General features: G+C 43.4%; 1 protein-coding gene across 1 annotated transcript in view; it reads left to right on the top strand.

Annotated features, from left to right (window-relative positions):
* Nucleotides 1-8,733: 8,733 nt before the first annotated feature.
* The window catches only part of Fam13b (family with sequence similarity 13 member B), a 106,080-nt gene continuing 100,705 nt past the window's right edge, over nt 8,734-14,108 (top strand). Inside the window, exon 1 of the mRNA XM_023703374.1 lies at nt 8,734-9,031. The gene's annotated coding sequence lies outside the window, so the exon portion shown is untranslated. The remainder of the gene's footprint in view (nt 9,032-14,108) is intronic.

Raw genomic sequence — 14,108 nt, forward strand, 5'->3', positions numbered from 1 at the left:
TTTTTTTTTTTTTTTTTTTTTTTTTTCCTAAAGGTTTGAGGTTCACCATTAAGTCATTTATTTGTGTTTGCTCTGTTTTCCTGATATGGGTATATTCACTGCCATGAATTTCCCTCTTAGGACAGCTTTCATTGTCTCCCATAAATTGTAGTTTGTTTTACTGTCTCTATCATTTAATTGTAGAAACCATCTTAATTTCTTCTTTAATTTCATCTGTGACTCATTGGTTGTTTAGGAGGGTGATATTTAATTTCCACGGTTTATGAAGGTCTGGTGTTTTATTTTGCCATTGAGAAGGATTTTTTTTTTTTTTTTTTTTTTTTCTGGCTCAGGCTGCCTTAAGGGTAGGTCAGGGGATTGAACCAAGGTATCCTGCTCCTGACTGTATTTGCATAAGCAAGCACTTAAACAACTGAGCTAACTGGCAGGCACTCTATTTTGCTATTGACTTCCAATTTCATTGCACTATGGTTTGATAATATGCATGGAATAATTTCAATTCCTTTACAGTTACTTAAATGTATTCTATGAACTAGTATGTACTCTTTTTGGAAAATGTCCTATGTGCAGCTGAGAATATATGTTCTAATGTTGTGGCATGGAACACGCTGTAGACATCTTTTTTATTTCCCCCCCTTTGGTATGTGTGCAAGGCAAAATCTCTACCACTAAGCCACATCTCCACCCTCGTAGACATTTTCTACACCTATTCATTCAAGTTTAGTTAAAAAAAAGAAAAAAAAAAGGTTTAGTTCAGTTCTCTCTTTTCTTTTTTGTACTTAGTACAGGGTCTATAGGGTTTCACTACACAGATCAGACTCATAGTGATCCTCAGCCTACCAAGCACTGGGATTACAGGCACGCACTACCACGCCAGGTATCAATCATATCTCAGAGAGCCCCAGGGCAGGGCCAGCATGGCACAACCGGGATCAAACCCTGGTCACTGTGCCTGCCTAAGCAGGCAGCTTTAATCCGCTGAGCTATCTGGCCAGTCCTTGGTTCAGTCCTGAGATAAACATCCTGTCTGATTAAGGTCAGCTATTAGTTGCTAGGCAACCTTGTGTCACGTGTTACTAACTTTGTAAAAGTATAAATAAAAGACCCTTTTGTTGTGCCTTTGTGTTAGTCTTGCCTGTCAGGCACACCAGTGACCACCTAGCCCAACTTCTGTCTTTTTGTCTATCTTTTCTCATTCCTGCCTCCATTTCTCCCTGGGTAGAACTGATCACAGTGAGAACAACAGAGCCCTACACTTGCTATTTACTTTTTTTCTTTTTTTGAGATGGTTTCACTAGATCAGGCTGGCCTTGGACTCACTATGTAACCCTAACTGGCCTCAAACTGAAAGTGATCCTCCTGCCTCAGCCTCCTGAATGCTGGGGTTACTGATGTGTGCCACCCTACTTGACTTCTTTGCTATTTATTTCTACCAGTAAGATTTCTGATTGTGGAAAAAAAAGTACTTAGCTTACTATAGGAATTTAATGAAGAAGTCAAAACAGTTATAACAAAAAAATTATAACAAATGATCATTTTGGCTTGCATTATTGTCATACATTGAATTTCAATTTATCAGGCCAAAAATGTGGACTTGGCATAGATGACAGTTACTGTCAATTGTTTCAGTTCTCCAAACTGGATGTGGCTGGAACCAGAGGGTTCAGGAGTGAAAGCAGACAGCTAAAAACCACACCATGTTCACTTTGGTCCTATTCCAAAAACACTTTATTCCAGAGATATGTAAGATGAAGTTTTTCAGGACACAGACCATGACTATATCCCCTGGCACCATGCCTGGCCATAGTAGTTGCTCAAGAAATGTGTTGAATAAATAAGTGACACAAGGTTACTTTGGGTTGCTAAGATCAGAACAGTATTGGCCTTTATTCTGGATGTTGGCATGGGATCTGTACACTCTGGAACAGTTTCTTCCCTTTGCAGCTAGTAATATTTTTCTGTTTATGAAGAACATGCATTCTTGCACATTGGCACAATGGTCCTAGACAAAGTGGCACAGACAGATTTCCAGAGCTTTCCTCAGAAGAGCAAGCAATGCCACTTATGGTGAGTCACTTTTTTTTTTTATCAGATTTTAATTCTGATGGGGTTTTGTCTTTTCTTCACAGTTCATAGGGGTACTTCAAAAAAGAGAAAGTTGATTAGTTGTTTTGGGTTGAGTTTGATAGCATTGTATGGCTCTGTGAGAATCAGTTGTCAAAACCTCCTCCGCCTACATAGTAGACCTCCTCCACTGTCAACTGTCTTTTCTTGTCCTTGTATAAAGCTCTGTCTCATTCTGTAAGCAAGCAATGTGAACATGCTTCTACTTAAGGAAGTGATGTGCTCAGATTTATTGTAACTTTTGAGAGTCAGAAGGTCTGAAAAAAAAACCCTGCTGGGTATGGTGGCACATCTCTGTAATCTCAGCATTTAAGAGGCTGAGGTAGGAAGGTTGCTATGAGTTTGAAACCAGCCTGGGATATACAGTGAATCCAAAGCCAGCCTGCATTATGAAGTGAGACCTTGTCTCAAAACAAAACAAAACAAAACAAAACAAAACAAAAGATCTCAACAAGCATAGGGGCTAAGGATGCTTATGGTAGATGCTTGTCATATTTAGCCTGGTTTTAATCTTTAGCACCAAACAACAATATGAACAAGTATTTGGCAACATCTGCCAAGGCTTTCTCTGCATGACCTCATCCTTAGCAATAAGAAATTCTACATACAGAACCAAAATATTTCCAGAGACTTCTTTAGGCCTCTAAAAGCAATTGAAAAAAATAAATAAATAAAAGCAATTGAAAGTAAAAAATTCTGTTTCTAGGAAGAGTGAAAAATTGTATTGAGGCAGGGAGTGGGGGTGAGACAGGGTCTTCCTATGTAGTTCAGGCTGGCCTTACTCCCTATGGAGGTTAGAGTGGCCTCAAACTTGCAGCAATTCTCTTGCCTCAGCTTCCTGAGACTATAGGTGGGGCCAAAGCAGGTAGCTCAAGAACTGCTTTCGTTAACTGAAGCACCAAGATATTATTAAAAAAAATTCTCCTTTCCCTAAAAACTTTCACTAAAGTGAGTTCTGAAATGGACCCTCTCCTCTCTAGACGTGCTAGAGGATTTAGCCAAATGTAGTAAGATAACCAAATCTAGTCAGATATAAAAGGTCAAGTTGGAATTACTGAGGTGGCATTCTTTGGAGAGTGCTGCTGGTGTGCTGTGATTCTTCCTGAAGTCCCCCACCTTCCTCTTACCTCAGGCTGAGGGAGATGCCTTCCATAGAACCATTCCTGGTACTGGAGGGATGTGCTGCAGTGAGAGGGGTGTGCGTGCGTGCGTGTGTGTGTGTGCGCGCGTGCGTGTGACAGCTGTTCTGTCAGCAGAGCAAAGCAGTACTAAAGCTGCCCTGGGACTGGCCTGAGCTCCCACATGCATTTCAGAAAGTTCAAGGGTGCTTCCTGTGGAGCAGGTGCGCACACCTAACTAGCACCACGAGGAAAAAACTCTTCTACATTTCACTTTCCTTTATTGGAGAAGTCATGGTAATTTGGACAAAATACTTTACTGCCACCTGCTGGTATAAATCTACAGCAAAGATGTGAACAGTACCAGGGAGGATAATAGAGAGCACAGCCTTGTGTATCAGTCAGGGTTGGCAAAGGACCAGGGCAAGAATCATCCTAGATTTTACCTGATAGCACTCCCACAGACAGGAACAGGCTTCAACACACAGGATCATTGTGAGTTCAAGGCCAGTCTGGGCTACAAAAAGAGCTCAAGGCCAGCCTGAACTGCTAGCAAGATCCTGTCTCAAAAGACAAAAAGAAAGAAAAAGCAAGCAAGCAATCCAACAACACGTCCCTCCCCTACAAGTAGTTGGAGGTGGCCCACTGGATTTCTAAGAGCTCAAAGAGGGTGTAAAAACTGCACAGTACAAGGGAATTATGAGTAAGAAGCCAGGAGTTGGTCTCTAATCATAAAAGTATATGTGAAAAAAAAACCTTTTTTTTTTTTTTTTGTGGTACTAGGGATTGAACTTAGGACCTTATGCTTGCCAGGCAGATGCTTATGCCGCTGAGCTTTATTCCCAGCCCCAAAAGTTTTAGGAGCAGGAAGAATTTATTTTATTTTTGTTTTAAGAAGAATTTATTGAGAGGAAAAAAAAAAAAAACCAACAAAACATCTCTGAGGGGGACAGATGGGCACTTTCAGAAAGTGGGTTGCCCACCAATCCCACTTCTCAAGGGTATTTATTGAGCAAAGCCACAAGATGGGGGAGGGTTAAGGTGGGACAGAACTATAACCAGTCAATAAAAAGTTTCCATCTTTTTTTTTTTTTTTGCGGAACCAGTGATTGAACTCAGGCCCTTGCACTTGCCAGGGAAGCGCTTATTCCACTGAGCCATCTCCCCAGCCCCTATATATTAATTTTTTTTTATTTGTGTGTGTGTGTGTGTGTGTGTGTGTGTGTGTGTGTGGCCAGCTCAGCCCACCAGGGGGCGGTGCTGGCTGGCATGTGGTGCTGGGGGATTGAACTGTGGTCCCTGTGCTTTGCTTAGCTTAGCTTGTTCTAAATAGGTGCTTTAGACCACTGAGCCATCTCACCAGCCCTATTAATTTTTCATCTTTCTTTTTTTAATAAAAAGTTTTAATCTACTAATTCCAAGAAGTGTCTCTCTTCCCCTCCCTTCCTTCCTTCCTTTGGGTTGAGACAATTTATCACTATATAGTCTGAGGTGGCCTTTAACTCACTATGTATCTATATTGGTCTCAAACTCACAATTCTCCTGTCATGGCCTCCTGAGTGCTGAGATCACAGGCTCAATTCCCAAACTCAGGACCTTGCACTTGCCGGGCAAGCACTTACTCCACTAAGCTATCTCACCAGCCTCAACTCCCAGAGTATTAAAGCATCACATGGAAGTGAAAGTTTAGGCCTTTCCTGCTGTCTTTTCCTTTCTTCTTTCTCTCTCCCTTTGGCTCTTGGTTAGTAAATTGGGAGAGAAGGAGAAAGACTATGTTAGAGAAAATGATGCTCCTCTCTACAAATCAAGTAGTGAGCTAGCTGTCTCTAGACACATAGGGAAAAGCTTTAGGCTATCACTTAATGACTGCAGGATCTTCTTTTTACTCCATGGGGGGGCCACAGAACTCATGGACCCTGTCTAAATTTTAATTAGGTACATAAAGGATTTACTTCCACAGTACATATTTATTTTTTAAAATTTTTTGTATTTTAGGGAAGGGTCTACAGAGTCTTCAGGGTCTCACTACTAGATTGGACTCGTAGTGATCTGGCTGTTTTACAGCATTCCAAGAGCTGGGATTACAAGGGTGTGCCACCACACCCAGTCTCCACTGTATATAAAGGAATGGCAAAAGATACAGGTTTTAAAAATATTATACCCCTGGGGCTGGTGAGATGGCTCAGTGGTCTAAAGCACCTACTTAGAACAAGCTAAACTAAGCAAAACACAGGGACTGCGGTTCAATCCCCCAGCACCACATGCCAGCCAGCCCCGCCCCCTGGTGGGCTGAGCTGGCCACACACACAAAAATAAATAAATAAAAAATATTATACCCCATGAGACTGGGTGTGGTGGCACACTCCTGTGATCACAGCACTCAGGAGGCTGAGGCAGGAGGATTGTCCTGAGTTTGAGGCAGCCTGGGCTACAATAGTGAGTTCAAGATCAGCCTAAATTACTAGATCCTGTCTCAAAAAAAAAAAAAAAAAAAAAAGATGAAAAAGAAAAAAATAGGGGCTGGGGAGATGGCTCAGTGGAATAAGTGCTTCCCTGGCAAGCGCAAGGGCCTGAGTTCAATTGCCGGGTCCACAAATAAATAAATAAAAAATAACAAAAAAATTGGCGACTTTTTAGTAAAAATAAATCATGATGTTAAGGAATATGATAAAAAAAAAAGAAAAATATATCTTCCAGTAATGGGTTGAGTTTTATAGGAGAAAAAGGTGACTAAATAAAAGAATTGTTTTGAGATGGGAGCTTTGTACTTAAGGCTGGCCTTGAATTTGGGATGATCCTGTTGTCTCAGTTCTTGCCCCCCAGCATTCTGAGATTATGGACATGTGCCACTACACTGGGTTCTGTTTGTTTCTGAGAACCCATATTTTGGGACTAGGAAATATAAAGGCAAGGGAATCCCTGCCCTGGAAACTTCTATCTTGGGTTATGCACCTGGCTATGATTAAGCTTTGAAGCTGTCATACTGTTCCTGTTCTCCAAGCATGTAATCACAGTAAAGCTTCTATTTTGTATGTTTAGTTCGGCCTGGTGGTACATGCCTGTAATCTCAGGAAGGGTGCAAATTCAAGGCCAGCCTGGGCTACAGAGTGAGTTCAAAGCCAGTCTGAACAGTATGATGAGACTGTCTCAAAATACAACAAGGGGCCAGAGAGATGACTCAGTGGAATAATCACTTCCCTGGCAAGCGCAAGGGCCTGAGTTCAATCCCTGGTTCCACAAAAAAAAAAAAAAAAAAGAAAGAAAGAATCCCAGATATATTGTTCTCCTTACTTAGGAGTGCATTACCCAGAACTCTTAGGGGTTGGGGAGATGGCTCAGTAGAATAAGCGCCTGCCTGGCAAGCATAAGGGCCTTACTTCAATCTCTGGTTCTGCAAAAAAAAAAAAAAAAAAAAAAAAAAAAAAAAAAATTGTGCTGTGATTTTAATTGACAGAGACAGTACAGCTGGTATAACTAATCCTATTCATGTCTTGGACACACCCCTGGCACCAGTAGTCTTTTTTCTTTTTTGGTACTGGGGATTGACCTCAGTGTGAGTTAAGATACGAAGACCTTTTCATCTTTTAAATCAGGATCTTGCTAAGTTGCCAGTCAAGCGCTTATCCTACTGAGCCATCTCCCCAGCGCCCTTGCTAAGTTCCATAGGCTGGCCTCTAACTGGTGATCTTTCAGCCTCAGGAGCAGCTGTGATTACAGATATGCACCACCACTCTGACTCATGTAACTGCTTTTTACTGTCTATCCAATTACATGAAAGAAACATGCAGTATGAGACTTGGTGAGTTTGGAACCAGTGTGGGCCTTTGTATGTTCATACAGGATATACAGAAATTATGATATAAAGTTATGATATAAAGTTCATGAACGCTAGCATCTTTTTTTATTATTTATTAACATTTATTTATTGTGTGTGTGTGTGGCCAGCTCAGCCCACCCGGGGCGCAGCTGGGGGATTGAACAAGCTTTGCCAAGCTTGTTCCAAGTAGGTGCTTTAGACCACTGAGCCATCTCTCCAGCCCAACGCTAGCATCTTACTTGCTGATCCTATAGCCTAAGAGCCAGAACACAGTAAGCACTCAATAAGTGTCTATTGCGTGAGCAAATACAAATTGAAATTTGAGTGTGTGTGTTGCTGAAGAGCAAACCCAGCAAGTGCTCAACCACTGAACTACATCCCCAGCCTAGAATTTGAAATTTTAATAGCCTCGGTATGAGTGGGCATTTGGTATTATTTGGTCCTGTTCATTAGAATTATTTACCTTTCTCCTGGGCAGAATGGGAGCCCCACAACACATATATATATATATCTATATCTATAGATATAGATATATATTTTTAAATTTAATTTATTTTTTTGCGGAATTAGGGATTGAACTCAGGCCCTGCGCTTGCCAGGGAAGTGCTTATCCTCTGAGTCATCTCTCCAGCTCCCCCCCAACATATATTCTTACTCAGATTATGCTGGTTCTGTACACATTGTGGACCCCACCCTTCAGTTATGACAGCATCAACTTGGTACATGACACTTAAGTTACAGGTATTTTAGTTTCTCTGATGAAATCTGGGAGCCACCCTGGTCTCTATGATCATCTCACTGGGTGACTTTATTTTTTATAAATCTTGTCCAGACTGTTATGAGGATTTTACATTTTCCAGGTTACTAACTTCCCGCTCAGGCAGGTAGGGGACAACCAAATTGTGATGTTTCAGATTGTTGCAGACCCCCAAAGTTCTTTGTGCAGGTGTGGATCTCTGTGCCCTCAAGGACTCCAAAGGGCGAACACTTTTCTCAGTGGAAGATCTCAAAGCCCTTAACTATCAAAGGAGAGCGACTGGCTGGCTATTGTTCCTACCGTTGTGAGCGTGAGGGGCTGTGTGGGAGGCCTGGGGGGCTGTGCAAGTAAGGACAGACTCAAGTTTAGAAGCTCAGTCAGTCGAGGAAGCCTGTTGCCCTCCACACTTCCGGGTCCCCAGGGCACAGAGCGCTGCGACGGCTCTAAAGGGGGGGTCAGGTCCTGCAGTAATGAGAGGGGGAGTGGGGTGCGGGAAGGGCGCGGGTACATCCCGGCAGCCCTCGATTTAACCTACAAATGGGAGCAGGGAATTATCGCGCAGGCCGGCCTGGCGGCTTCCTCATAAGGTCTCTGTAATCTTCACCCAGAACAGACACCTGGGCTTTTCTGGCCCTCTCCTCAGAGATCAGGCGCGGCCTAAGTCTTTCTGAGTTCCCCTTTATTTCTTTTGTGTTCCCTGCCTGGTTTTCTGCTTCTTCACATCTCTTCAAGCCGCCGAACACCTCCCAGGCCTCCTTCCGGCCCGCTCGGCCGGTGTGTGTGTGGGGGTGATCCTCGCACCCCAACAGCAGCAGCGCCGCGGTAGTCAGCTGGCCCGGGCGCCAGGCGCCCTCCCGCCAGCCCGTCGCGCTCGCCCCGCCCCTCTCGCTTACGTCACGTCCGGCCCGGCCCCGGCCCGCCCTCCGCCCTCCCGCTTGCCGTTAGGGAGGCTCTGCGCCTCAGCCGCTGACTCTATTGCCGCTCCCGCCCCTTCTTTCGCGTCTCCGCCGCCGCCACCGCCGGGGGGAATCCGGGGGTTGCTACCGGGCTGGCCCCGTGCCACAGTCGTCGCTTCAGCCTCCCCTCTACGGCCGCCTCAGGAAGAGGCTCGCCGTTCGTGGAGCCACTTGGGGCTTCCGTTCTCGCCCTCTTGCTGTCGCCGCCGGTCCTGGAGAAACGGCCGCGGCCAGGGGACGGGGCTTCGCGGTTCGAACGGTAGGTAAACGGGCGGGTACCCCGCTCTGCGCATGCGCGGGCTGCCAGTCGCAGCGGCCCTCCCCCTGCTGCAGGTCCCCCAACCCCCCTTCCACCGACGCTGCGTCCCACCCGCGCCGGCTCCGGGGCGCCGCGTCCTGTGGCCTCGATGACGCCGGGCACTGCCCTCCAGGTGGGCATTCAATATACAGAGCCCGCTTTTTGAAGCAGAGATGAGGCCGTGCCCTGCTGCCAGGGGGTGTGGCAGTCTTCGATTTTTCTGCCGCTGCAGTGCGCGTGAGCGTGTGTGCCTCTCTTCCAGCTCCCCCCAAGTAGAAGGCACAACGCCCCTCATTTGCTCGCTGTCCTTTCCTGTCTACCCGCCCTGTGCCACCTCCGAGCCCTATTCGGTCGTGCTGGGCGGTGAAGTTGATGCTGGAAAAAAAAGGCAGTGTGGTTTCTGTTGGGCTCAGATGCGCCCCTTTTTAAGGTCACGTGAGGCAGTGGTTGTTGACTTCCTTAAATTGCACCGAGAATATGGCCAGAATTGGCTTGTTGTTGCACTGGGGCCTCATCTAGAATGTGCTTTGCACAGACCAGCCAGAAGGGTCCCTTTGTACGGCGTTAAGTTTCAGATGGGTTGCCTGGTTTCCATAGATAAGGTTGTAGGAAATCGAATCAGTTAGCTCTCTTGCCCAATGGGAAATTGTCAAATTCCTTTTGTGTATAGTCAGTTAAAACCGAAACGACATGGGCAACGCATTCGGGACCCCTCCTGTCTCTCAGGAGTTGTTCCTATCCCCCGATGTTTTCCTACTCTTAAAAAAAAAACAAACAAAAAACAACCAAGACCACTTTTGGAAAAAGTTCCATGCCTGGCAGGGGCAAAGTTCTGAGTTCAATGCCCCGTACCGCAAAAAAAAAAAAAAAAAAAAGAGAAAGAGAAAAGAAAAACAGTTCCATAATTTCGTTTGGTTACTCATCATATGTTATAATCAGTGAAAAAAGTTGGACAGTGCATACTTTCAAGGAGGTAAGCTAAAAATGGTAGTTGGAGCTATGCAAATGCAGGCATTTAGCATTCCGTAATTGGCGTGTGCTTGCCTTTTGAAGGCAGACATTAAAGGATGATTTTTTTAAAAAAATGTATTTAGTACAGGTCTACAGGATCTCACTACAGAGATCAGATTTTCAGTGATTCTCCTGTTTTTCAGCCTCCCTAGGGCTGGGATTATGGGCGCGGTGCACACCACCACGCCCAGTCTCATGTGCCTTCTCAGCGTGGGGTGGGGGGGTCGGTAGCCACGCGGCAGGCTGGGGGTTCGAATCCCTGAACCCTGCATCTATCTGAGCAGGTGCTTTAACCCGCTGAGCTATCTGGCTGACCCTAAAGGATGATTTTTAATTATTTGAGTTTCTGCTGTTAGGGTTAATGTGAAACTATGTCTTAACCTTCTGCTTTGTAACCTTGAAATACTTGTTGACCAGGGTTTCTCCCAGTGCTAGATACTTGTCCAATAGAGCTGAATGAACTGGTTGTTATTTGTGTATCCGTTAAATACCCTATCTTTATCTTTCTCTCGGTCTCCCTAACCATTAGGGTAATACTTTCAAATCCAGTTTGACTTAGTAATTAGGCGTGTATGTGATACATTTTAAATTCTTTTTAAAAAAATATATTTAGTACAGGTTCTACAGGGCCTCTCTACACAGGTTGGATTCCTAGAGTCCTCCCGATTTCAGCCTCCCAAGCACCGGGATTACAGGTGCTAGACACCACACCCTGGCTCAGTTGCAGTTTCAGTGAGCCCCAGGGCTGGGCTGTGTGGCAAGGCACAATGGGAACTGGGTCCCTCTGCTGAGCTGTCTAGTTGGCCCTTCCATTTTAAATTCTCAAAAGAAGTAGAGGGGCATATCACAGTGGCATAAAATATTTGGAGAGACTGGGTGTGGTGGTGGGCCCCTGTAATTCCAGCTTTTGGGAGGCTGTAAATAAGCGGATCACTACGAGTCGGATCTGGTAGTGAGATCCTAAACACCCTGTAGACTTTTCCCTAAAAAATTAAAAAAAAAAAAATCATTTAGTGCAAAAGACTTTTTTAAATTAAAATGTTATTTTAAGACAAAATGGCTGAAGTGAACTATAGTGACTTGTGTTTGCCTGCCAATAAAATGACAACTGCATTTACAAATAACCTCAATTCAGCTGTACCTGACTCTCCTATTGTACACCAATTTTAAAATTGGGGACCTTAATAGTGTAAGTTACTACAACAGTTACTTAATTTTTTTCCATTCATTGAGTACATCCTTGCTGAATGTTTATTGTTTGCTAGGCCCTGTTTTAGGTTCTAGATATAAGAAAACAACTCTGCTCTTGTGGAGCTTACACTCTGGATTGAGTTGAAATCAGCAGTATGTTCGCATATATCCAACCATACCTACTGGCAAAAAGACACATTTAAATAGTATTATTAATACTAGAACAATAAGCATCCTTAAGTTTGTCTTTCAGCAGTCTTTTTTTTTCTTCTTTTTTTTTCTTTAGAAGTCTTTAAAGCCTAATCAGCAAGTTGTGACTCTGCTATGTCAAAATGGAGTCTGATTGCTGGGCAAAAGGAAACTATTTTAAGGATTTGAGTATGAGGACAACAACATGATGAATTCATGTCTAATCTACCTAGTCTGGTAACAGAACAAGACAGTACATCCACAGTCAGTCCACAGTTTACATTTTTAAAAATAATCTTTTTTATCACCCAGGGGATGTAACCCAGGGCCACATACTGTAGGCAAACATTTTGCCTCTGAACTACACTCCCAGCTCCTCAAGAATTCTTAAAAAATTATGGCAGTCAGCCATTAAAGCACATGCCTGTAATGCCAGCATTCTTTGGGGACTGAGGCAGAAGGCTGGAAACTTAGGGCCTGCCTTGAGTCATGACTGAGATTTTGTCTCAAAACATAAAAAATTGGGAATTTAGAGAAGAATGAAGACCTTGGGTTTGATCCCTAATATTAGAAAAAATTATGTGAAATCATAAAATTTATCATTTTGTTGTGGCAAAATATAATGTGGCATTAATTATTTTAATCTTTTTTTAAAAATATTTTTTTAAATTTTATTTATTTTGTGTGTGTGTGTGTGTGTGTGTGTGGCCAGCTCAGCCCACCAGGGGGCGGGCATGTGGTGCTGGGGGATTGAACCACAGTCTCTGATGCTTTGCCAAGCTTGTTCTAAGTAGGTGCTTTAGACCACTGAGCCATCTCTCCAGCCCTATTTTAATGTTTTAAAAAAACTTTATATATTTGGTTTTTTTTGGAGACAGGGTCTTGCTGTATAGTTCAGGCTGGTATTGAACTCATTATTATGTAACGGACTGCTTTCCAACTTGCAGTGATTCTCCTGCCTCAGCCTCTCTTGGCTAGGATTGCAGGTGTTTGCCACCACACTGGTGATTTTTTTTTTTTTTTTTTTTTTTTTTTTGTTCTTTTGAGACAGGGTTCAGCCTATGCAGTTCAAGCTGGCCTTGAGCTCACTTTGTAGCAAAGGCTGGTCCTGAAATGGCTACAATGCTCTTGCCTTAGCTTCCTAAATACTGGGATTACAGGCATGGTGCCACCACACCCAGTGATTTTAACCTTTTTTTTTTTTTTTTTTTTTTGCGGAACTGGGGATTGAACTCAGATCCTTGTGTTTGCCAGTCAAGTGCTTATCTTACTGAGCCTTCTCCCCGGCCCGATTTTAACCATTTTTTAAAATTCTTGATTTTTCTTTTTTTTTAATTTTTTAATTTTTTAATTTTTTTGTTTATTTATTTTGTGTGTGTATGTGTGGCCAGCTCAGCCCACCAGGGGGTGGGTCTGGCTGGCATGTGGTGCTGGGGGATTGAACCGTGGTCTCTGTGCTTTGCTTAGCTTAGCTTGTTCTAAGTAGGTGCTTTAGACCACTGAGCCATCTCACCAGCCCGATTTTAACCATTTTTAAGAGTACAGTTCAGTGATGCTAAGTATATGTGTGAATTCTGTAACTACCAATGTTCTTTAACTTTACAGCTATTTCATACAGAAATTCTGTACCCATTAGGTTAACTCCTCATTCCCTGCTTTCCCTATCTCCCACAATCTGTTTTTTTTGAATTTATCTTCGTGTAAGTGGAATCATACAGCATTTATTCCTTTGTTTTGGCTTACTTCACTTAGCATAATGTTTTCATAGTACCTTTGTTGTTTGGTGCTGAACATGCAGATTCACCCATATTTTAGGGTATATCAGAATTTCTTATTTTATGTATGTACCACATTTCATTAACCCATTCCTCATTGATGGATGTTTGGGCTGTTTACACCTTTTGGGTATTGTGAATGATGCTGCTGTATGGGTGTGCAAATAAATTCTAAGTTCCTGATTTCTTTTTTCTTTTTCTTTTTTTTTTTGGCGGAACCAAGGATTGAACTCAGACCTTTGCATTTGCCAGGGAAGCACTTATTCTACTGAGTCATCTCCCCACCCCCTCTGATTTCATTTCTTTTGGATATATACTCAAAAGTGGAATTGTTGAATCTTGTGGTAATTTTATGTTTAATACTTTGAGGAACTGCCATACTTTTTTTTCTGTGTAGTTCAGGCTGGCTTTGAACTCACTACTCCAGGCAGGCCTTGAGTGGCAATCTTCCTGCCTTAGACTCCAAGCGCTAGGATTACAGATGTGCACTACCATGTCCGATCCAGTTAAGTCTTACATGAAGACCTAACATTTTTGAAGGTGAATAAAATACTGAAGGTTTTTTAATTTAAAAAAATTATACATTGATAAACAGTGAAGAGGCTGATTTTTTATCTGAAGAGATTGTCTAGGGCTGGCCAAATAGTTCAGTGGATTAAAGCCCAGGCCCAGGCTTAGGGGCCAGGGGTTTGATCCCTGGGCCTACCGTGCCCCCAGGGCGTGCTGAGGCAATTGAGACTGGGCACTGTGGCGCACCCTGTAATCCCAGCTGCTGAGGCTGTAAAACAGGGGGATCACTACGAATCTGATCTAGTAGTGAGACCCTGAACACCTTGTAAACCCTTCCCTAAAATACAAAAAAAAAAAAAAAA

The sequence above is a fragment of the Octodon degus genome, unplaced genomic scaffold, assembly GCF_000260255.1.
Source record: "Octodon degus isolate 3935 unplaced genomic scaffold, OctDeg1.0 scaffold00169, whole genome shotgun sequence".
In the NCBI taxonomy this organism is placed as follows: Eukaryota; Metazoa; Chordata; class Mammalia; order Rodentia; family Octodontidae; genus Octodon; species Octodon degus.